General features: G+C 36.9%; 1 long non-coding RNA gene across 12 annotated transcripts in view; it reads right to left on the reverse strand.

Moving 5' to 3' along the window:
- LOC138166558 (uncharacterized) overlaps window positions 1-26,649 on the reverse strand; it is a 552,457-nt gene that overhangs the window by 3,553 nt on the left and 522,255 nt on the right. The window lies entirely within an intron of this gene.

Consider the following 26,649-nt stretch of genomic DNA (forward strand, 5'->3'; position numbering starts at 1 on the left):
AAACTAAAGTACAGTAATTGTGTGAATCAAAAGAAGGGTCCAAGTTTGTTTAAAAGATTTGCTACAATTCTTTATGCTCAGGCTTTTAATTTGGAGTATACTAGATCAGATGTGTCAAACATATTCCCTAACCAGATTAAAATGTAATTGGAAAATATTTAACAAAAACAACAAAACACAGAAAAAGTAAATATGTGGGTTTTTTTCAAATGCTTTATTAACTTCTGATTTATATCATTCATTTCTGCAAGATATTGAATTACAAAATTTCTCCCCATTTTTCCCCTACCCACCGCCCCAAAATAGCAGTCCCACAGGATATCCCCTCCTCCAATGTGCTCTCTCCCATATTTTCTCCCATACCCCTTTCAAATTTTCCAGTGAATCTCTATGCCCCAGTGCCTGTATATCTTATTTTCTAATAGCATGTAAAATAGTATTAATAATAGTATACATATATATATATATATATATAAATTTAAACATTTGATTTTAAAACTTTGAATTCCAGATTCATTCCCTTCCTCCCTTGTCACCCACCCTCACTGGGAAGATAAGCAGTTTCAGTATAGGTTGTACATGTATGGCTAATGCAAAACAATAATATAGTAGATATATTGTAAAAGACTGACTATATTTCCCTCCCTCCTATCCCACCACCCACTTGTTCTATTCTCTACTTTGGTCCCATCCCTTTTCAAAAGAGGGTGCTTCCAACTTCCCTCCCCCTCAGCCTGCCCTCTCTTCCATCATCCCCCCTCTCATCCCCTTCCCCCCTACTCTCCTATAGGGTGAGATACCCTATTTAGTGTGTATTTCATTCCCTCCCTGAGCCAAATTCAATGGGAATAAGGTTGATTCATTCCCTTTTGCCTTCCTATTCTTCCCCTCCATTGTTACCATTTTCCCTTGCCTCTTCTATATGAGATAGTTTACCCCATTCTGTCTCTACTCATCTCCTCTTATTATATTCCCCTCTCACCTCTTAATTTCACCTTTTAAGTATCATCCCTTCCTGTTAAATTGATCCTGTGCCCTCTATCAATGTATACCTGTAAACATATGCCCATAAACCCTCATATATAGACTATATATATTCCCTTCAACTACTGAGAAAGGTTTCATAAGTTACAATATTGTTTTTCCATGTAGGAATGTTAATAGTTCAACTTTGATAAGTTCCTTATGATTTCTTTTTCCTGCTTACCTTCTCATGCTTCTCTTGCTTCTTGTATCTGAATGTCAAATTTTCTATTCAACTCTGGTTTTTTCAGCAAGAATGCTTGAAAGTCTTCTATTCCACTGAATGACCATATTTTCCCCTGAAACATGATACTCAGTTTTGCTGGGTAGGTGACTCTTGGTTTTAATCCCAGCTCCCTTGACCTCTGGAATATCATATTCCAGGACCTTCGATCCCTCAGTGTAGAAGCTGCCAGATCCTGGGTTATCCTGATTTTGTTTCTACAATATTCAAATTGTTTTTTTCCTGGCTGCTTGTAATATTCTCTCCTTAATCTTGGAATTCTGGAACCTGGCTATAATATTCCTAGGAGTTTTCTCTTTGGGATCTTTTTCAGGAGGTGATCAGTGGATTCTTTCAACCTCTATTTTGCCCTCTGGTTCTAAAACATCAGGGCAGTTTTCTTTGAGAACTTCCTGGAGGATGATTTCTAGGTCCTTACTTTGATCATGGATTTCAGGTAGTCCGATAATTTTTAAATGATCTCTCCTGGATCTATTTTCCAGGTGAGTGGTTTTTCCCATGAGATATTTCACATTGCCTTCTATTCTTTCATTTGTTTGCATCTGTTTAACAGCATCTTGATTTCTCATAAAGTCATTAGCTTCCATTTGCTCCAATCTAATTCTGAAGCAATGATTCTCTTCAGTGAGCTTTTGAGATTCTTTTTCCATCTGGCAAATTTGGCTTTTTAAGGCATTCTTCTCCTCATTGCCTTTTTGAGCCTCTTTTGCCATTTGAGTTAGTCTGTTTTTTAAGGTGTTATTTTCCTCATTCAGGCTGTTGACTCTCATTTCATAATTTTCTTGCATTGTTCTCATTTCTCTTCCCAATTTTTCCTCCACTTCTCTTATCTGCTTCTTAAGGTCCTCTATGGCCTGTAATCAGCTCGTATTTTCCTTTGAAGCTTTTGGTGAAGGAGTTTTGACTTCACTGTTTTCCTCTTATTCCATGCTTTGCTCCTTTTTGTCCCCAAAATAGTTTTAGTCCCCAAAATAATGTTGGAATCTTCTGTCTGCTTTGTTTCCTTTGCCTGCTCATTTTGCCACTCAATGATTTGACTTTTGGGCTTTTTGCCACAATAGGACTCTGCCACCAGACAGGGGAGCTTTTGTCCCAAATGTTGGGGTTTTCTCAGCTGCTGTAGGTATTAGATGGGTGCCCTCTCTGAGGTCTCCACACATTCTAGCAAGCTGGACACACACCCCAGGACCTCCACCCCAGACTGCAATCCAGATCCAAGCAGGTTAAAGCAAGAACTATTACCCTTCAGACTGGTGCTTGGTCCCCCTACACTCTGCAGGCCAGGAGCTGAAGCTACCATGTGGTGCTGGCTGGCTGTGCTGGTGTCTCAGCGGCTTCTCGCCCCAGGGGGAAAAGCCATGCACCCCCACTTACTGGTCTCAAAGTCCAGACTGCACTGACCTCTCACTTTGTCCTTTGCATCTATGTGTTGATAAATCTGGAAAGTGCCACAGCTGCTGCTGATCTGGAGTCCCTCTGGCTGGTGGCTTGTCAGGCCCGCCCTGGGGCTAAAGCCTAGGCCTGGGGCTGGGCTTGGCTTCCAGAGCCTTGTGCTGGATTCCTCCCGGCCTGCCAGGCTGTCCTCAGTAGGAGGTTAGCTTCTCTGTGTCATTTTGTGGGTTCTGCAGATCCAAAGTTTGTTTAGAGTCCTCTTTATACATGGATTGGGGAAGGTGGAAGCCAGAGCTGCAGGGAGGTTGTGCTTCTACTCCGCCATCTTGGCTCCACCCCCTTGGCTCCTATATGTGGGTTTCTTAAAAAGTTAATATGCACCCTTCATGAGTCCTCACATATGATTTAGTTGCCAACATGTCTATTTGAGTTTTATACCACACTGCTAGATTATCTCCATTTCAACAACAAATATCTTTAATGTCCTTGTTTTGAATTTTTTTCTCAGTTCTATTTGTATCACTTCAATATACTCTTAGGGGAAATGAATGACAGAGGACAATGAAGATGCTACTGGAAAACAATGACCCTTCTTTTTTTTCCCTGTGCTGCACTCAGATAACATGAAAAAAAAATGAGTTAGCAAGATAATTCATCCTTTGAACACAATACCATAACCAAGAGATTGACTTCTAACCCATCTTCCTTCTGGACTTGTATTAAGGTTACATAAGTAATTACAAGGAACTTGTGCCTAAAGACAAATAAATAACACACATTCATTATTAAAGAATATTTCATTTATGAAGCTTTTATACAATATGCCAATTAGATAAATTTAGTAAAATGGTCTTGAGGTCCTGGTGTCATTTCTCTAGGGTAGAATAAGATATTTAAGTAGACATACAATTACAAAGATTCTTGAGAAGCACAATGAAATACATGTCACAGTATGATATCATCATTTTCCCATAATCTAAATGTCTTCTTCAAATGCCTTTAATTAGCCACATTGAGAAAACCTTTGGGTTTAGAAGATCTCATTTCATTCACTTCTCTTTTTTTCAACTATAACCATGATAACAAAGTTCTCTTCACGTCAGTCATCAGCTCTCACAATGCAATACATTCTCAGACACAGTCCTCTACAAAAGTAGGAACTAATGGCTTATGGTCATCATAACAGAAAATCAACTCATCTTGAGCTCTTGAACTAAAAGAAAAATTAACTGCAGGATAACTCTATGATCTTTAGATACTCCAATCCTAATACATAGACCACTTAACTTATGAGTACAATTATACTCAATATTTCACAGATGAATAATGCCATTGATATGAATACTAACTTCACACCAATACAAATTATACCCACCTCCATGGTGAAAGAAATTCATCACCTCATGGACAAATCTGAGGCAAGACTAAACCTCTCGGAACTTATCTCTGCAGATTCTTGGATAACAGACAGAATTGTCCATCATTGGGCTCTTACTTGAAGTCTCTGTGGCTGGGAGGACTTGTCAAAACTTGTTGTTCAGTCATTTTTCAGTTGTGTCTGACTCTTTGTGACCCCATTTGGGGTTTTCTTGGCAAAGATACTGGAGTGGTTTGCCATTTACTTCTCCAGTCCAGTTTACAGGAATAAAGAAACTGAGACAAATAGGGTTAAGTAACTTTCCTAGGGTCAAAGATCTAGTAAGTGTCTGAGGCCAGATTTGAACTCAGGAAGATGAGTCTTCCTGACTGTAGGCCCTGAACTCCAAGCACTGCACCATCTAGCTGCTCCTTTTGACCTGCACGCAATTCCACATTATAATAAGGTATGAAGTATAGGCTCAGCAGAATACTTCAGTTACATTATTGGTTAACAAGAATTGGGTGGGCATGGCCAATCAAAAAGTAGAGGTAGAAAGACATCATCATATAGGAGAAAAATTTACTAATATAGAAAAAAAAAACTTATGGCATAGCCATGCAAATAACATGGAGTATACTGTTGGTCTATCTATAAAAGATGTTCCAACTGTTGTCATGCCACCTGGCTGAAAAGGCAATTTCTGCATAGTCACATAGCCAAAGTCCTGAGCATTGTTGAATGAGTAAGAAATTCTGAAGCAATATAAAAAATAGGCATGGCATTAAATAAATGTTTGAGTTATATGGGATTATTATATTTTAAAGCTGGAAGACACAGAGTTAGACTAAAAGTCTATCTGCCTTATTTTAAGCCTGAAAAAAAGAGGCTCAAAGAGAGAAGCAAAGAGCTGAAATAACCGTACAAGAAGTATGAGAGCCAATTCAAGAATAAAAGGATTTCCACAAAGAAGTGAAGGACCACTCAAGATTAACCAACTTGTGACAGCCGCAATTGGCATGCTTATGTGATTTACTCTGGTACTATATAGCAGCACCAGGATAGGAACAGAGAATTAAGGTAGTTCAGAATTTAGATTTTGCAGCACAAAAATAGAAATAGGATGAGGGGACTAAGAATTCATGAGTTGAGCACAGTATATAGCTGATCTTGTTAAATGTAGTGCCAAGAACTGGGATGAAGTAAGGGTGATGGCCTGAAAGAGTAGGTAAGTATGGAGTAATTGGAGGTCATGTGGTGGACACAAAATATGTGCAGGCAGGCAAGATACAAGTAGAAATGGAAAGAGGAGAAATTATGGTATTGAGGAATTTAAAAGCCCTGGTCCATGAAGATGGAACACTTGTGGGTGATGACCATGCCTATGTATGGATGAGGAAGAGAGTCCAGTAACAAGACACAGGTTAGGATGACTGGAGATAACCCATGAAGCTGTGTGAGATCTTGGTCTTTTTAAGCTAAGGTCTTTCACAGGTCTCAGATTATTTAAAGTAATACCCATTCAGAGATTTAAGGTTAGATAAGAAATGATGCAGAAGGTAGTCAAGTGTAAGAGGTCTTCTTGAAGGAGGAGAGTTTGACGAATGAAGGATGTATTACAAAGGTCTGGAAGTGGCAGTGAAAAACAAAGAATCTAGTTACTTTTTATCTCTTATGGCCTCCATGTTATGGAACATGAAAGAAAATATAACTAGACAGTGTACTCAGGAATATAGTGTTTTTAGGGGTAGCTCAGTGCCCATGAATGAAAGAATATGGAAAGAATATGAAAGGAACAGGGCTAAGATTACAGGAAATTCATTAACAGAAATGAAACAATGGAAGAGTCAGACAGAGTGGAATAGAGACTTGAGAGGATACAGTTGAAATATTAAAAAAAGAAGATTTCTACCTTGTCAGTCAGAGGTCCTGAATCAGAGATCAGCAGGGGAAGAATGATGAATTCCTGATCCATAAAACTAAATGTATAAGACCATTTGACTTGGATTCATTCCCATCCTCAAGGGCCTTGTGATATCTCAAAGTGACATCTCTTAGTTAACTATCAAAGAAAGGAAGAAAGGAAAGTAGGACCAATGTCAGAGGCCCTACTCTTAGATGAAGTCCTTATGGTAAGAGATATAGAGAGTCAGATTCTGGTCTTGGGCAGGGTCCTGGGAGGGTAAAGGTGTGGTGTCTGAAGGCTCTGGTCATGGACTAGATCTGTTCTAGCCAGGCAGCTTTGCTCTAGTCCCAGATGATTATGGTATAACCATTAATCTGGCAAGAGTCAGGTTGGCTTTCTTCTTTACAAGAGAGCCTAAGTCTAAGTCACTAGCCTAGGTGTTATTTTCTTTTCAGTTTAGGAAGAGAGGAAGTTAATATAGCATCAGAAATTGAGGGAGTTTTTCTGCAGTAGTTTAAATCTCTATAGAAAGAGATATGGAGAAAAGACATGGAAAGAGGAAGAGGGAAAGGAGGGAAAGGGAGACAGAGAGTAGGACCAAGTTATAACAAAGAAGAGACTAAGAAAAGCCACCAGCCTAGCGGACAGCTAGGTGGCGCAGTGAATGGAGCACCGGCCCTGGAGTCAGAAGGACCTGAGTTCAAATTCGACCTCAGACACTTAACACAAAAACTAGCCCTGTGACCTTGGGCTAGTCACTTAACCCCAACTGCCCTCCAAAAATTAAAAGAAAGAAAAAGCCACCAACCTGACAGGCTTCTCAGGGCAATAGACTTGAGCTGAAGTATTCACATCTTCAAGAAGGGAAGTTACAAGAACAAAGTCAGTTCATTCCTCAATTTCCTGTCCTGGTTCCAATCTATTAACCAATACTATAATATATTGTTTGCTTTTTTATCCAAATATTTCCGGCAACTTGAATTTTGCCCCAACAATAAAGAAGCCAGGAGTTAGCTAGATTTAAACATAAATTTAAATTAAGGCAAGGAGCCAAACCTCTGCTTGGATGTCAGGAATTCTCCTAACTGAGGGATCTCAGTAATTGTGATTGTACTCTTAAATGTTCATTTAATATAAGCTTCACAAAAACAGTAAAGGAAGGGACTAAACCATAAGGGATCATTTGATTGCCTTCTGGCTAAAAAAGAATCCCAGTTAATTGATTTAACTGACTGAGGCTGGTTAAATCTCCAGAGACCAAGGGAGTGGGGAGATAACAGTTACAGATTATCTCTGGCCCCCTACACTCCTCATCTACACCCCAAATCCACCAATGTGTATGGTGAATAACAGAGAACTGTAATGTCATATTAAGGGAAAATTAGCTAAAGAATTAGGGCAGCTAGGTGGTGCAGTGGATAGAGTGGCCATCCTGGATTAAGAAAGATTTATCCTCCTGAATTCAAATCCAGACTCAGACACTTACAAAGCTGGGTGACCCTGGGCAAATCACCAAATCCTCAATATTCTCATCTGTAAAATAAGCTACAGAAGGAAATGGAAAACCACTCCGATATCTTTGCCAAGAAAACCCTAAATAGGGTCATGAACAATCAGACAGGAGGAGAAGCAGTCCAGGCCTCTGTTTGGGGTAAGAAGAAAGTAAATTACCACCAAAAAAAAAAAGGTGGAGGAGAAATTTTTTCTCCAAATTCTTTTCTGGCTTAGCTTCAAAACATAACTGAAATTCCTTAAGTCTTTTGCTACTTGGACCCATCAAAGTCACATACTTAGATGTACAGGTATGATGACTATAAAGTAATGGGATTAATTTTCTTGTGGAAATTTCTAACACTCCTGAGACTGATGATTTTATGTCAAAAGTCACAAGTAACAACAATGCTGAACTGTTTCTTTGACATCAGTGGTGTTGTTGCTGCAAAAATTCTTCCCAGAGTGTCAAAAAGTCAATCAGACTTACTCATTATGCTGAGATTCTGAAGCCCTTGAGAGATTCTGTGAAGTGATAATGATAAAACCACCCTGCACTTGGATGGTATTTTACAGCTTACATGGTGCTTTCATGTAAGGTGACTCATTTGACCCTCCCCACCCAAAAAAAAAAAGGAAACCTTTTGATATAGCCAAGGCTTGCATTGCAACCCCCATTTTAGAAATGAGAAAACTGGCTTGGAATGTTGAAGGGTATTGCCTGAAGGCATACAGGAAGCAATTTGGAAAAGCTAAGACTTGAATCTATTGTCTTGTGACTCCAGCATTCTTGTCACTAAACCATGCCTCTTCACTGTGACTGTGCTCCTGCTCAAAGGGCAAATTGAAATGTGCTTGTTTCTTTAATAACGCACCTTATTTTTCTTTGAATAACTTCTGGCAGTTTAACCACCTGAACCCCATGCACAGAAGGTACAGATATGTCATCACTGAGGCTAGTTTAAAAATGGGCTACACTCTCTAAAGGTATTTTCAAAACAGAGTTTAAAAGGTATCTTAAGCAATGGTAGTATCTTTTGAATCAATGCACACCTTCAAAAGTTGACTATTTTGGAGCAAAACACACTTTTTGTTTGTCGTTCAGTTATTTCAGTCATGGCAAAGATACTACAGTAGTTTTCCATTTCCTTCTCTAGCTTATTTTACAGATGAGGAAACTAAGGTAAACAAGGTTAAGCAACTTGCTCAGGGTCTCACAACTAGTAAATTTTGAAGACTGGATTTGAACTTAGGTCTTCCTGACTCCAGGCCCAGCACTCTATACATTACACCACCTAGCTGCCCCAGAAACACTTATCCATATGTATTAGTGTAAGTCTGAGTAAACATGCTTAATTACTTTACAGTCACAACAAAAGACTGAAATTGGTAACAGGTGATATAACCAGTGGTAAAGAATTAAAGGAATAAACAAATTTATTTCCCCATCCCTATTACTCCAAAAGGAATACATAAAGAAAAACAGACAAGTAATATCTTGAGTCTACATCAGTTTAATATATAGCAATGGGAACAAGAAGCATAAAGAACAGACTATTAAAATTTTATGCTCCCATGTTTAACCCAGCAAGAGCTGTTCAATTAACATTTATTAATAACCAAGAGAGTTTTAAACAAAATTAAAGTAGGTAACAAATGATGACAAGTTGGTGCATGCAACTAATCCTGAACCTAGGGAAAGAGATTAGCTAAAATAATCTGGTTCCTTGGGGATTAGGTGGTAACAAGATAGGGATAAAAAGGAAGGGACCAGAAGGAGAGCTGTCCTAAGAGAAGAGGAAAAGCAGGCTTTCTGGAGGTAGACAAGTAGTTGAGTACAGGAAGGTAAGTGATAAGGGGCAAGAAAGTGAAGATAGGTAAACAGTGGTCAGAATCAGAAAGGGTAGCAAGAGGAACTGTGAGCTCCTTGAGGTCAGGAACTGCTATTGACCTTCCTTTGAATCCCTAGTTCCAAACAAAGTGCCTGGTGAACAGTAGGCACTTAATAAATGTTCATTGACTGACTGATACTGAGAATGATTGATGAAATTCTGATTCCCAGAAAGAGGCTATTCACTTTTACCCCTGGTTTGGAGGGGGTGGTTTATTTGTTTGCTTTCTGTCTACTGCTGCCCTGCATCCACTGATGATCCTTAAAACCAGAAAGATACCCAATCACTACAAAGGAATCTTGTCTCTGACTGCAGTAAAGGTGGATGTCCTGGAATTACGGTCATTGAATCCAGTGAATAAAACTGAGTTTTTTGTACCAAAAAGGTAGAGGTGAAAAGGATGAGGTTTGAAAACAAAGAATCTGAGAAAAAAAAATATCACTAAGAAGCAAATGAGAAATCAAATGTATCTCAGCAATTTAAAAGACTGGATTTAGATTCACATCTCTGACAGGAAGAGAAAAACTTGAAGACAAAGAAAAAAGCAAGGTCCTTGTAAATTCTGGGTAATGAGAAAAATTGAAGAGATGGAAGAACCGACTGTTTCATATAAAGCTCCTAGTATACAGATCACAGTGGACAGCCACTGGAATAATGTCATCATAATGCCCAATATTATTGAGAATAACTCAATTCAAAGGGAGATTAAGGAAACCAGTGGTAGATAATCTGTCAGGGATAATAGAACTATAATTAGAGAAAAGAACTTCATACTCAGAACAATGAATCACAGTCAATTTTTAATGTCACCCTATAGACTCATAGTCTGGACTTCTGGTCTCAAAGACATTGCCTTTGAGTTTTCACCAGTTCATCAACATTACCTCTTTTCCTCTTCTACTTCCAAAGTAGATACAATCTTTAACATTATAACCTTTTGCCTTTTTAAATAATCTTAAGAAGTAAATTTAATCAATCACCAAGATTTTTTTTTTAAATAATAACACTGGAAATCCCTGTGTGTATACAAATAATGATAAAATGACTTTCTGAATATGCTCTGGGAAAATTCACCTTGAGAAAGTAACATTAAAGAATTTATAATAACATCAATATACAACCTAAAATGCCTGATGAAAAAGAAAGAAAAAGTCTTGATGATAAGCAGACTTTGTTAAAATAGCACTGAAACTGGGTCAATTTGTGAACATATCAAAAGAAGAGTGACTAGAAAATTTTTCAAAACATTTCTGAAATGTGAATGAAATGTCTGCTTCACACAGCCAAGAAGGACCTGTGGTCTGATGCAAAGTGATTGGGTCATAGGTCCCCAACAAAGACAGAGGTGTTCAGGATTGCCAGAGAAAAGGCTCTGCTTCTTATAGTCATTGGAGGAATGATGAGGTGGCTACTCATTTCAATGGGCTCTTCAATAATCTGCATAGATAATCTCCTATAAGCCTACATTTCCTAAATAAAAACTGACTGACAACTGAAAATGCCTGATTGGAATTATAGCCTTAAGCTACAAAGCCTTAAGATAATATTATATATACATACACACATAAATGCAAAAATATGATGCAACAGGCAAGCAAAAACATTAATGTGTCCTTGGTCTATTAATGAAAAAAAAAAACTCTGCCACAGTGTTGCTGGTTTAAAAAAAACTGTTACAAATGCAGAAAATATTGGTGAATTTATGAATATACTTGGGAAAATGTAAATATTCTAGCTATTTGAGGCATATAATGAAACTCTGCACATTCTCTTTCAGCAGAAAATAATTTGAAGGAAAAAATACAAACCTTTCTCAAATAAACTCCTACAAGCAAACATTTTCAATAGTACAGCAGAGAGTTGAGGGATGAGGACTGAGCACTTTTCAATGAAATAAAGAAGTAAGGAAATAGGTATTTGTGAAACCAAAGCAGAGCCAATAAGTGAAACAATGTCATGCTATGAATTATGCTAAGGAAACTTGCAAAACTCACTGAAACCACAAACCCTAAAATTTAACTTGGTTTGGGGTTTGGGCAAGAGTGAGATTCTGGTATATACAAAATTTGAGTCGAATTTACATCACCCTCAAAGACAATACGGGCCCATTGCCTCTCCCTTTGGTTCTTTCTCTAATTCAATCTCTCTTCACTATCCATAAAGAGTTATCCCCTTCACCTGGAAAATGGAGTTTAAGCTGTCTGAACTCAAACTGTAGTCTCATCAGGAAGGTAAAAATTGTGATAAGACCTAAAACTTCTCTCCTTTTCCTGCCACATCTTTTTTTTTCCTCACAATATCTTGCCATATGGAATTGTTGAACAACAAATTCAACTCCAAAAGTATTTATTAAGCAACTACCATGTGTTGGTTCTTGGGGAAGGATACAAAGTTTTGTCTGTTGTTGTTATTGTTATTTTTTTTTTAAGCAATTGGGGTTATGTAACTTGCTCAAGATTACACGGCCAGTTATTTCTGGGTGCGGTGTTAAGTATGTGAGCCCAGATTTGATCCCCAGGTCATCCCAACACTGGAGCAGGTGCTCTTACTTGCTGAGCCACCTGGCCGCCCCTAAGCAATTGGGGTTAATTAACTTGCTCAAGATTACACGGCCAGATGTTTCTGGGTGGGTAATAAGTGTCTGAGCTGGGATTCGATCCCCAGGTCATCCCGACACTGGAGCGGTGGTATTACTCACTGTACTACCTGGCTGCCCCTATTATTGTTATTTTTAAGGAATAATTGCTGCTTTCAAAGATGATACAATTTAGCAAAGGACAAAAGACACATGACAAATGAATATAAAAGGAAATGGAATGTTATGGATGCATGGGAAAAATACAAAGTATTTTGAGAGCTCTTAGGAAGGAAAGGTATTTGGCAGTTGCAAAATTGATCATGCATATACTGCTCTGAAATCCCTTCATGAAGAAGAGCCTTCCACAAAAGCTCTGAGATGTAGTTTACTATCTGTACTGTAAATGGCAACCTGTCTCATGCCTAGGTATCATGGAATTTAAATGCTATTCTTTATGATGAGAGGAGATTACTATGTGGACTAGATAACTTCTGTTTTATACCAGGTCACCTGGCTCTCTTGTGACACGGTGCTAGAACTGCAATTTATGAAGTTCTATGGAACTATGGAGATCAGGCTAAATACATCACAAGCAATTGCACCACTAGTAGTGGTATATAGAGGCATTTTTAGTTGATATATTTAAGTAGGAGGAAGTGTGGTTAATACTGCTAGTGAATAATTAGACTAGCCACTAATCTTGCCTTTAGGTAGATTTGATTGCATGTATAGCATGGGTCAGACCCAGGTAAGCTTTCAGCAATATGGGAAAATAGGATCACACTGTCTGGGTTCCTGGGGAGTTTTCCCTTATTTGGATACTTCACTCTGTCTTCTCTGGGTGTGGTGGCCCAGACTCACACTCAAAAAGGAAGGTAGCCAGAGAAGTAGAGTGTTATGTCTGTGTATCCTATACACTGGGCATTTTGTATGTAAAAGCTTCATTTGATGTCCATTTAGTTGGTTTTGGGGGTGTGGGGAGAAACTTTCTGGTAAGAGTTGAGTCCATGATAAGGGTATTTGGGTTTTTTTTTTACATTTTAAAGCATATGTTCCCAATACAATAATTATTCAGAGATTCTGTACCATCAGCCTAAGGGAACACTTAAGAGCCACAAAGAGTAATACATAAATGCAGAGTCAAACGTAATTCTTAAAAATCTGCCTAAGAAAGGGGGAACATGATGAAACACCTGAATTAGACCCCCCCACCCCATGAGTATCTACGTTATGCATAGCTACCTATATACTTGCCATTTCTTGGTGCATAACAAGTATTTAATGAATGCTAGTGATTGATTGATACTAGGTTTTCAGGTGTTTCAAGGCAAAACTGTTTTTATTCTATATCTCTTTCATCTATCCCAGCTCAGATCCTGACTCTCTCCATATTACTTTGCCACCTCTGCCCCAGCAGCCTTTTGACATTAGAACCACTTCCACTCCTGTGGCCTCTTCTTCTGATTGGTGAGTTTTTCTTTAGAGCCTCCATTTGAGGAACTGACTGTGCCAGTCATGGTTACCTCTTGCCCAACTCTGCTCTTGACTCAAAAGAGGAAGAAGACGTGGAAATAACACTAAATTTGGAGTCCTAATCCTATGACTATATGTGTGACCTAGGGTAAATCACTTCATCTTTCTCACATTCAACTTCCTTCATCTCTAGAGAATGATCATTAACATCTCTCAGAACTCTTCACCTTATGATTCTTTGCCATGGTGATGGGACAAATGGACATCTAAGTAAATGAGTTGAGATCACTGTCTATATGATTATTTTGGAAAGAAAAGTAGTCAGTTGCGTTTTTTTGAGTCAAGTTGACAAGTATTTATTAAGTGCCTACTGTATGCCAGGCACTGTGCTAAGCACTAAATAGTGTCCCCAGCTCTGTTGCTTTGAGTATATTTTGAGGAGTAGGAAAAGGATGGGAAAATCGGGAAGAATTCAGCTAGTATGTTTCCTCGGGTCAAAATCATAAAGTAAGGCCAATTCTGACTGATCTCTTACCTAAAATAAGGACAAACATCACAAAGTGCCACACTTATCCCTTTGCATTGTTCTCTGAACCTTTCTCTGTGGGGGCATATTCTGTCTTTTGGGGTTTTTGATCTAATGCTCTTGAACTTGTACTGTGTTTTCCTGACTAACTTTTAGATTCACTATCTTCTTTGGTGAAACTCTGTATCTGCCTTTGTTTACTCTGCTAAGTGAATTTCATTTTTGTTTATGGTGGGCTGCCCTCCTCTCCTCCAAGTTTGCTGACTTCCTCACACTCCAACTTATTCTTAACCACCACTAATCCCTGACAAACATACTGGCTTCCTCTTTCCCCTAAAAGGTAAAAGTAAACAATTCTGTACCTCCAAAACAGCCCTTAATAAAATATCAAGGACCTTGCCTGGCACTCAATATTATTTTAATCAAACCATTGCATCTCCTTTGTCCATTAATGTACTCCTATGATACTCAATGTGGGCACCACATAGGAATTAGATTCCAGAAGGTTATGCCCAAGCTCTATCCCACCCTACCAAACTGGAAGGAAAGACTATATAGACTGTATTATATCTGTTGACCAAGGAGCAGTGTCATTATATTTCTGGGTATTCTTTACCAGATGGCTGCAGTGATGAATTTTTGGGCTACAGCAACAATCAAAGAACATGTACCAAATCATAGAGGACTTCGGGTCTGCAGCAGTGAAAGGAGTGACCTCCTAAAAAAATCAAGGATAGTTGTGGTTTTGCAGTTCAATTCCATAGATAGCACAAAACCTGAAAACTGGACTCTTCTTCATTATTAAAATAGGTAAGATTAATGTTTTTATTTTTTTTAGTTCATGTGAGGACAGCTAATGGTTTGTTCAAAAAACTGACCTAGAGGAGAATTTTCAACCAAAATTCAGTTACTATTTTTTTTGCCCTAGAGTGAATGTACATAGGATAGGCTTATGGCACAAAACTTTAACTTCCCAGGATTGCTATAGGAGATAAAATATGAACAGAGGCTAAATAGCTTTGCCGGTGTCAAACAGGTATTATGTGTCTAAGGTCAGATTTGAATTTGAGGTTTTCCTGACTCCAGACCCAGTGCACTATTCACTGTACTACATGCTATAAGGGATACATATAAATTTCATGAAAATGTACTTGATTTCTTAAGAAGACCCCATGCTCAACCCCAGGGGTGCCTTCACACAAGCCAGGGGAATCAGTAGAAATCAGTGTGGACAAGCATCCACCAGCAGCTGAGTCTACCTGTGCTCCAGCAGTCTTAGGGTAGGAGGAGACCTCCAGTGGCCAGACCACCTCTTCCCAACACCTCACACTGTGAGCTTCAGTGCAAACCTGAGGAAATGCAGAGAGACTGCACCTAGCCTTGGCACACACCAGCCAGCTCCAGTTCAGCACCTGGTAAGCTACATCATTATATAAATTCCAGCTGCCAGACCCGAAGCCATAATACACAAAGCCAGCAACCAGGCCCCTACCACCCAGCACAGGAAGCATGGGACACAGTCCCCTGTGCCCTAGAAGAATAGATCCACTTTAAAAGTCAGGGAAAAGTCTATCACAATGGGTGAAAACAAATTAGAAAAGCAAAGACTATAGATTTTTACTATGGAGACAGAAAAGATCAAAATACGAATTCAGAAGAGTATAGCATTGACACTATACCCACACTTGAAACACTCAAAAGGAATATGAACTGGTCTCAAGCCCAAAAAGCATTCTAGGAAGAGCTCGAAAGATTTTAAAAGTCAAATTAGAGAGGAAGAAGAACAATTGAACAATTCTTTTAAAAACGCAATTGACAAAATGGGAAAAATATTCACTGAAGAAAACAATTCCTTAAAAACTACAATTGGTCCAATGTTTAAAGAGGTACAAAACCTAACTTGAGAAAATAACTCCATAAAAATTAAAATTGTCCAAATGGAAAAGGAGGTACAAAAGCTAACTGAAGAAAACAATTTGTTAAAAATTAGAATTTGGCAAGTAGAAGCTATTGACTCTATGACGCATCAAAAATCAGTCAAAAAAATCAAAGAATGAAAAAATAGAAGAAAACATAAACTTTCTTATTGGAAAAACAACTGACCTAGAAAATAGATCCAGGAGGGATAATCTAAGAATTGTCTACTGGAAAGTCATGATGAAAAAATGAGCCAGGACAGTATCTTCCAAGAAATCATTAAGAAAAACTGCCTCAAGGCCCTAGAACCAGAGAGTAAAATAATCATTGAAAGAATACAGTGATGACCTCCTGAAAGAGATCCCAAATTGAAAATGCCAAGGAATATCAGAGTCAAATTCCAGAATTATCAGCTCAAGAAGAAAATACTGCAAGCAGTCAGAAAGAAACAATTCAAAAATTGTGTAACTACAGTCAGGAGTACACAGGACCTTGCAGCTTCTACATTAAAATATTGTAGGGATTGGAATATGATATTTGGTAAGGCAAAGGAGCTTGGACTACAATCAAGGATCAATTACCCAGCAAAATTGAGCATAATCTTTCAGGCAAGGAGATGGACATTTAGTGAAATAAGGAACTTCCAGACCTTCCTGATGAAAAGGCCAGAGCTCAATTGAAAATCTGAACTTCAAACATAAGATCCAAGAGAGGAATGAAAAGGTAAACAGGATTTTTTTTTAAACATGTTATTCAATAAGGGCAAACTGTTTACATTTCTACATGTGAGGACAATAATTGTAAATCTTGAGAACTGTATCTTTATTACTACATTTAGAAGGGACATACATAGACAGAGGATGTGGGTATAAATTAACTCATGTGATTAAAAAAACTAATTAAGTGGTACAAAGGGATTGTAACAGGAGAAGAGGAAAGGAGGAAGCAGAAAAGGGTACATTACATCACATAAAGAGGCACAAAAACACATTACATATTACAAAACATATTACAAAAGTAGAGGGAATGTCGGGTGGGAGATAAGCATTGTTTGAACTTTACTCTCATCAGATTTGATTTAAGGAGGGAATAACATACTTATTTAAGTATAGAAATGTAACCTGCCCTACAGGCAGTAGGAGGGGAAAGGGAAAAGAAAAGGGAGGGGGTGGCTAGAAGAGAGGGAAGAAGTACTAAGGGAAAAGAGAAAGTAAAGGGAGGGGGGCTGATAGAAGGGAGGAAAGATTGAGGGAGGAGGTGGTCAAAAGCAAAACCCTTTTGAGGAAGGTAAGGGAGAAGGGAGAAATATAAGCATAAACAGGGGAGGGGGGAAGAAATAGGATGGAGAGAAAGACAGAGATAGTAATAACTCTGATTGTGAATGGGATGAATTCTCCCATAAAACAGAAGCAGACAGTAGAATAGATTTAAAACCATAATCTTACAATATGTTGTTTACAAGAAACACATTTGAAACAGTGGGACAAACAGGGTAAAGGTAAAAGGCTGGAGTAGAATATATTATGCTTCACCTGAAGTTAAAAAAAAAAGCAGGGATAACCTGACTAATGTCTAATGTGGAAGTATTTGAAGATCCTATACTTGATTGCATGCCTCCGTGGGGAGAGGGCGGGTGAGGGGGAGAAAATTTGGAATTCAAGGGATTGTGGAACTGAATCTTGTAAACTAAAAGTAAACAAACAAACTAATAAAGATTAAAAAAGGGGGAAAAAAGCAGGGGTAGCAATCCTAATCTCAGACAAAGCAAAAGGAAAAATAGATCTAATCAAAAGAGATAAGGAAGGAAACTATACCCTGCTAAAAGGCACCTTAGACAATGAAGTAATATCAATACTAAACATATATGCACAAATTCTTAGAGAAGTTAAGGGAGTTATAGGAAGAAATAGAGAACAAAACTATACTAGTGGGGGTCCTCAACCTCCCCCTTTCTCTGAACTTGATAAATCTAACCTCAAAATAAACAACAAAGAAGGAGGTGAATAGAATTTTAGAAAAGGTAGATATGATAGACCTCTGGAGAAAACTGAATGGGGATAGAAAGGAATATACCTTTTTCTCAGCAGTACATGGCACATACACAAAAACTGACCATGTACTAAGGCATAAAAACCTCACCATCCAATGCAGAAAGGCAGAAATATTAAAAGTATCCTTTTCAAATCATGCTGCAACAAAAATTATATCTAATTAAGTGCCAAGAACAAACTAAAAATTAAATGAAAACTAAATAATCTAAACCTAAAAAATGACTGGGTCAAAAAACAAATCATAGAAACAATCAATAACTTCATTCAAGAGAATGACAATAATGACAACATACCAAAAATTATGGGATGCATCAAAAGCTATTCTTAGGGGGAGTTTTATATCTCTGAATGCTTATGTGAACAAAAGAGAGAAAGAGGAGAGCAATGAATTGGGCATGCAACTGAAAAAGCCAGAAAAAGAATGAATTAAAAATCCTCAATTAAATACCAAATGAGAAATACTAAAAACTAAAGGAGAGATTAATAAAATTGAAATTAAGAAAACTAATAAATAAAACAAAGAGCTGGTTTTATGACAAAAACCAATAAAAATGATAGACTTTTGGTTAATTTGATTATAAAAAAACAACAAAACCAAATTACCAGTAATAAAATTAAAAGAGTGAATTCACCACCAATGAAGAGGAAATTAAAACAATAATTAGGAATTTTTTTTTGCCCAATTATATGCCCATAAATGTGACAATCTCCGTGGAATGGATGAATATTTAGAAAAATATAAATTGCCCTGATTAACAGAAGAGGAAGTAAAATACTTAAATAGCCCCATCTCAGAAAAAGAAATTAAACAAGCCATCAATGAACTCTCTAGGAAAAAATCTCCAGAGCCAGATGGATTTACAAGTGAATTCTATCAAACATTTGAAGAACACTTAATTCCATTACTATATAAACTTTTTGGGAAAATTGGCAAAGAAGGAGTCCTACCAAATTCTTTTGATGACACAAATATGGTACTGATATCTAAACTCAGAAGAGCTAAAACAGAGAAAGAAAATTATAGACCAACTTCCCTAATGAATATATATGTGAAAATTTTAAATAAAATATTATCAAAAAGATTACAGCAACTTTTCATGAGAATAATACACTTTGATCAAGTAGGATTTATACCAGGAATGCAGGGCTGGTTCAATATTAGGAAAACTATCAGTGTAATTAATTATATCAACAACAAACCTAACAGAAACCATATGATTATCTCAGTAGATGCAGAAAAGGCTTTTGACAAAATACAACCACCATTTCCATTTAAAAGCACTAGAGAGCATAGGAATAAATGCAGCCTTCCTTAAAATGATAAATAGCATCTACCTAAAACCTTCAGCAAGCATTATATGTAATGGAGCTAAGCTAGATACATTTCCAATAAGATCAAAGGTGAGAAACAAGGATGTCCATTATCTCCACTGTTGTTCAATATGGCACTAGAAATGTTAGCTTTAGCAATTAGAGAAGAAAAAGAAATAGAAGGAATTGGAAGAGGCAAAGAAGAAATTATCACTTTTTGAAGATGCTATGATGATACATAGTTAGAGAATCCTTGAAAATCAAGTAAAAAACTACTTGAAACAATAAACAACTTTAGCAAAGTTGCAGTATCTAAAATAAACCCACATAAATCATCAGCATTTCTATGTATTACTAACAAAGCCCAACAGTAAGAGATAGAGAAAGTCCATTTAAAGTTACTGTAGACATTATAAAATACTTGGAAGTCTCCCTGCCAAAACAAGCCCAGGAACTATATGAACACAATTACAAAACACTTTTCACACAAATAAAGTCATATCTCAATAATTGGAAAAATATCATTTGCTTGTGGGTAGGCCAAGCTAATATAATAAAAATGATAATTCATAGATTGTCAAATGATGACCTAAATTAATTTACCTATTTACTTATTCAGTGCCATACCAATCACTATCAAAAATTATTTTATAGAGCTAGAAAAAATATCAAAATTCATCTGGAAGAAAAAAAGGTCCAGAATATCAAGGGAATTAATGAAAAAAAAATGCTAGGGAAAGCAGCCTAGCCTTATCAAATCTTAAATTGTATTATAAAGCAGCAATCATCAAAACTATTTGGCAATGCCTATGAAAATGAGGGGTAGATCACTGGAAGAGGTTAAGTACATAAGACACAACAGTTAATGATTATAACAATCTACTGTTTGATAAACCCAAAGACCCCAGCTTCTGGGCTAAGAATTTACTATTTGACAAAAACTGCTGGGAAAACTGGAAAACAGTATGGCAGAAACTGGGCATAGACCAATGTCTGACAGGATATACCAAAGTAAAGTCCAAATGGGTACACAAGTTAGGTATAAAGGTTGATACTATAAACAAATTAGGGAAGCAAAGAAGAGTTTATCTGTCAGATTTATGGAGAATGGAGGAATTTATGACAAAACAAGAGATAGAGAACATTATGAAAGACAAAATGGATCGTTTTGATTACATTTAAATTGAAAAATTTTTGCACAAAGCCAATAAAGCCAAGATTAGGAGGAAAATAGAAAACTGGGAAAGAATTTTTACAACTAGTGCCTCTGACAAAGGCCTCATTTCTAAAATACACAGATAACTGAGTCCAATTTACAAGAATACAAGTCATTCCCCAATTAATAAATGGTCAAGGGATATGAACAGGCAATTTTCAGAGGAAGATGTAAAGCTATCTATAGTCATATGAAAAAATGCTCTATATCACTATTGATTAGAGAGATGCAAATCAAAGCAACTCTGAGGTACCATATCACACCTATCAGATTGGCTAACATGACAAAATGGGAAAATGATAAATGTTGGAGTGGATGTGGGAAAGTTGGAACACTGATTCATTGCTGGTGGAGCTGTGATCTGATCCAACCATTATGGAGAACAATTTGGAACCATGCCCAAAGAGCTATAAAAATGTTCATACCCTTTGACCCAGCAATACCACCTCTAGGGCTATATCCCAAAGAGATCATAAAAATGGGGAAAGGACCCACGTGTATAAAAATATTTATAGGAGCTCTTTTTGTGGTGGCCAAGAACTGGAAATTGAGGTGATACCCATCAATTGACAAATGGCTAAACAAGCTGTGATATATGAATGAAATGGAATACTACTGTGCTATAAGAAATGATGTACAGGAAGACTTCAGAAAATCCTGGAAAGACTTATATGAACTGATGCTTAGTGAAGTGATCAGAACCAGGAGAGGATTGTTCACAGAAACAGCCACAATGTGTGATGACTGATTTTGATAGATTTAGCCCTTCTCAGAAATGCAAGAACCTAAAACAATTCCAAAGGACTCATAATGGTAAATGCCATCCACATCCAGAGAAAGAACTACGGAGTCAGAATGCAGAGCAAAGAGGACTATTTTCTTTTTCTGTTTTGTTTTTTTCTTTCTTGTGGTCTCTCCCACTCGTTATACTTATTTTCATGCAACATGACTAATGTGAAAATGTATTTAACAGGAATGTATGTGTAGAGTTATATCATCATATTGCTTGCCATCTTGGGGAGTGAGAGGGGAAGGAAGGGGGAGAAAATTTAAAACGTATGGAAGGGAATGTTGAAAACTAAAAATGAATAAATTAATAATTTTTAAAAGAAGCCCCCATGCTCCAAGATAAATTAAGGAAATTAAGAATTACTTCAAATTTTCAAAACCCTTACCTACCAAACTCTATCTTCCAGACCAAAATTAAACCAAAAAAGAAAGGAAAAAACTATAAACCATGAGCTCATTTCTTTTAGAAAATAAAAGACCATTAGGATAGCCAAAGCTAACATTACAGTCAAATCAGTCTCCAAGATACTAAAGACTAGGCCAATGGCAAGCTAGAGTTGTTGGTTACAAGGTATGAAGAGAGAATTTTAATTTATGTTTTTCACAATAAGATACTTTAGCTGAGTAAAAGAAGGATAAAAGAAATATGGAGCAGGTATTTATTCTCTGTGCTCAAGACCAAATTTCTGAGACAGGGAAAGAAAATTTAGAGTCCAAAGAGAAAAGGGAAACTGTTTAAGCCCCTAGAAGTGATGATACAAAGGTGTGTTTCTCTACTTTCATGTTTATCAACTTGAAGGCAATCATGCAAATAAGCACTCACACATATTCTGAGTACTTAAAGAAATTAACCTATATAAATAGTGAATAAACAGTGAGCATTACATTCACTTTAATGATTCTACTTTTTCTTTCTATTTTCTCATTTGAGTTTTCATGGGAATTTGTAAAAGAATTTTGAGTGAAGGTATCATTTTGCCTGCTGACATGGAAAGGAATGCAGAGTTATGGATTACTAGAGGATCAAAAGGGAATGTGGATAAATAAGGGCTAGCTCACATATCAGGATTCTATGGCTTAATGATTCTCAGCCTAATGATTTCTCAAAACTATTTAGGAGGATGAGAACAATGAAATACCAACATGGAAGTTTGAAGCAATATAGGTTGCCCTGGAGAAACCCAGGTAACAAAATCCTTGTTCATTAAAATAATATAAAATACTTAATATTTTGTTGAACCTGTGACCTCATCTAAGGGGACTTCCAATAGTACAAACTGGAAAACATTCATGTCTCTTCACCCAGTGAGACTTCCTATCTCACTGGACACTTCCTATGTATGTCCTCCTGAACACTTTTACAGAAAGTACATCCAAATGACTGTCAATGTGCACATCTTCTGTACATCTGGTATTCTCTGGCCCAACTCCTTTTCTGGTTCTATAGCTCTTAAATGAGATCTTTTTATGCTACTCTTTGAATTCATTCCTTCATTATATGCTATAACCTATTCATGCCCACTATGTGTCATGAATTTGAATGACCAATTTTAATTCTTTCAAGGTCATGGTATATGACTTTGGTTAAGTTGTGTATTATTTGAGCCATTAATATTACTAAAAGAATATTTGTGTTAATACAATTTGCTTGTTTGGAGAAGAAACTAGAGGTCATTGAAGGCAATGCACAATTCTCTAAATAGAATGCATTACACTTTCTTTATCCTATTCAATTCTGAGTCCACATTGCTGTCTCTCTGATTCAGGGTATGTGTACTGATTCACCAGCTCTATGAACTGTCCATTCAACTATAGATCATATTATGGACAATAAGCATTCTTCATCCATTTAATGTTTTTCTTGCAAGCTAAACTCTTCGAGTAATTATGGTTCCCATTTAGTAGGGTCTGCAATGTCCTGGGGCTTATTGAAGTCAGCTGATGCCATCCCCAATTAGGAGCACCTGGAGGTTCTCGACATACATAAGAATATTTCTTCCATTTGGACTCTTTTCTATGCATACTCTATGACCAAAAGAGCATAAAGTGGAGGGAAAAAAGGGGGGGGGGAATCTATAAAGCATAAATATGGCACCTGTTCTTAAAATAAGTGCTAAAACCTCATAGATAAAGGAATCTGAAGAGTGTTCATAATTCAACTCAAGTTTTCAGGGAACACTGGACTTATTCAGACATCCACAGTATTTGTCCTTTCTTAGTGAACTGCTTACATGTTTAGGGGCACTTTACACATTAAATCACAAGGAAGAAAGTTGTCTGAGTAGGGAAGAGAGGTTATTCTAAGCTTTCAACAACTTTCCGGCATATCAGCTAAGTAGTTAAACTTTAAAGTATTTCATTTATTTAGTCCTCACTAAGGACTTCTCTCCAAGGACTTCCATAGAAAGTTAAATCACATCCTAACTTCCATAATACTCCAAAATACAAGGCACAAGACCATAAGAAACAAAATAATACTAAAAAATCCCATGTCCTGACTTTAATGTAGCCTTCACCTCTCTTTATGTTGTGCTTATGAATGTACTATAATAAAGGTCCTGTTTTCTTTCTTAAAAAAAATAAGAGGCAAGCAGTATCCCATACTAAAGTAGAGAATCACAGAATATTAGCGCTAAGAGGGACTTGAGAGATCATCTCACTGCAGCCTTCTTAGAAGCAAGAACTACTTTACATTTCCTGGAAATCTCAAATCTCAAAGTACCAGAGGAAATAGTGAAATTCTTATTGTTAATGCCTTGAATAGGGGGCAGTAGAGGATCCTAACACAAACTTTACCCCCTCCTCCTAGATATCTTAGAAAATTCCAGGGAGCACATAGTAGTAATCATTGCTGGACTTACAATATAGCTTTTTAAAAGGCTTAAAGATCCATTATACATATTGAGAGATTGACAGAAAAGGAAGGACTTCAGAGATCATCTAATTCACCCTCCTTGTTACACAAAAAGACAGCCCCAGAGAAGTGAAGCATTTTGCCCAAGATCACACAACTCTTTAGTGTCCAAGTTGATAGTCAAACCTGAGTCTCGTGACTCCTAGGTAAATGCTCTTAAAGCTCTCTGTCTGCTTCATTTGACAAACAAGAAACTGAGACCTAGAGATTACATGATATGCCTGGCCTAAACCAACAGTTTCATTAGTGGCAGGGTCAGTACCGGAACCTAACTTTCCCAGTTTCCAGACATATTGCTTCTCATCAATAAATTGCTTCTACCTGAATGTTAAAATCTATAGAAGATTAATTCAGTGAATTTGCACAGAGAAAATACTTTAAATCTCTTAGAACAGGTAACCAAACCTGTTGCCCTTAGTTCATCCTTGGTAAATATATATTCCTTTAATGAATAAATAATTATTGACAACTGGGAAGAAAGAAATGTTACTCATCCAATACCTGATGTTCTTTAGGAGAAACAGTGAAAAAATTAATTAAGATATTTTCCCAATTGGATACACAGTTTTTTTGTTTTGTGAATAGAGAAGTAGTATGAAGACCACACCATCTTCTTCATGATCTGTCATTTTCCATTATTTCATAGGACCATATAAATAAGAGTGTTGCTATATCCATTAATTCTGTAGATAGATTCCCCATTTTCTAAAAACATGCAAGTCTAACAACAACAAAATCTCTTTCAAATTAAAAAAAAATGATAACTGTCACTGAACAATTGAAAACAGAATATGTGATTAAAATCTTTCTAATGAAAGCCTTTAGAAATGAATACACATTGAGTCTAGTTACATGATGGGTTGCAGATGCCTTGTTCAGGTGTAATTTGAATCCACATTATACTTAATAAACCACAGTATGTTCACTTGTCCTATTAAAACTGCATTCTACCTTACTGGGGCTGAATAATTTGTATAAAATTGATTGCTACAGTTCTCACTAGAAGCTCTAATTGCATTCCTGGTATAACTTAAAATGATAACCTTATCTTAATTAGTAGCATACTGCAGAAATGCTTGTGAAAACCTCTGAGAATTAACCTGCATTTTTAAACAGAAGCCTTGGGGCTTTTAAATTTTTTTTTAAATTCATGTTGAACACATGAGCCAACGCTAATTTATCAGAAGCAACAATGGAAAATAATCAAATTGTGACAGAATAAGGAACATCACTAATACCTTCTCTAGTCACCCAGTTTGCTTTTCAGTGAGTAGGACTAGACCCAGCTCACTGTTAGAAGCCTTAGCTGTAGTGGTGGTCAGTGATACACCACACTGAGAGCAGACTTTAGTCATTCTTTCTACTCACACATCTATTAATGATATTAGCCCATTATGGAAGGAAGGAACAAAAAGGCTGAGGAGCATTTATTCCTCTCCACTACTCTACACTATCTTAAGCTACCATGTCAGGTGCCTATCATAACCATCTCAGCTGCTGCTGAATTGCCTTCTACTCAACCTTTCTGATACCCATTTCCGAATCATCCAAAGTTAGACAAACTCACCAAATGCCCTGAAGGAAAATGTTCTATATGTGAATGTAAAAGGCATGGGCTGAAGTAGATGCCACCTCCTCTCCCCGCCCCTCCCCTCCCCCAGGTCTCTTCTAGCTTGAAATCTATGATGCTGTGAAAATGTTGTTAGTCAACAGTAGGGGTTCTTGACCATTTTTGTCTCATGGATCCCCCTGGGAATCTGATGAAGCCCATAGATCTCATCTCAGAATAGTGTCTTTAAAATGCATCCAAAAAACATATAGGATTACAAAAAAAAATCAATTATATAGAAATAAAAATTTATGTTTTTCCCATATAACTTTATCAATCCTCTGTAATCTATCCATGATCCCAGATCAAGAACCCCTATTCTGCTATGGAGTCTGAATGCAGATCAAAAGTATACTATTTATTTTTTGTTTTTTTCTTTCTCGAGGTTTTTGCTTTTTTTCTAATTCTTCTTTTACAACATGATTAATGTGGAAATAGGTTTGGTATGTTTCTACATATATAGCCTATATCAGATTGAATTCATGCCATCTTGAGAACAGGGGAAGGAAGGGAGGAGAGAAAATTTAGAACTCAAAATCTTACAAAAGTGAATGTTGAAAACTAATAATAAATAAATTTAACAGCAACAAAAAGAAACCCTCTTCTACACTATTAAAATGGCGATCATTTGAACAGTAATTTGTCCACTATCAGCTATAATCTGAATGATAAGGCATTGTCTACATGCCTATAGAAATGTAAACATATAGCACAAAAAAATAGGCTATAAGAAATTATCTTAAACTATTTTTTTTAGCAAATTAGAGGGGTCATAGGAAGGTTTTAGGGGAAAACACTAGATTTTGTAGCAAAGTAGTATGTCAATTCATTACACAACTGAATTTTACAAATAATTTTGATCAGAAGATGGCAGCTAGCAAGAATTGACTCTTTGAATGTACAATCCAAAATCTACTTTGTGGCTCATGACATATTATCAGTCAATTCTTTTAGGAAACT

This window comes from Petaurus breviceps, unplaced genomic scaffold (assembly GCF_028583685.1).
Source record: "Petaurus breviceps papuanus isolate PSGF00001 unplaced genomic scaffold, PetGlider_PUasm1.0 224, whole genome shotgun sequence".
In the NCBI taxonomy this organism is placed as follows: Eukaryota; Metazoa; Chordata; class Mammalia; order Diprotodontia; family Petauridae; genus Petaurus; species Petaurus breviceps.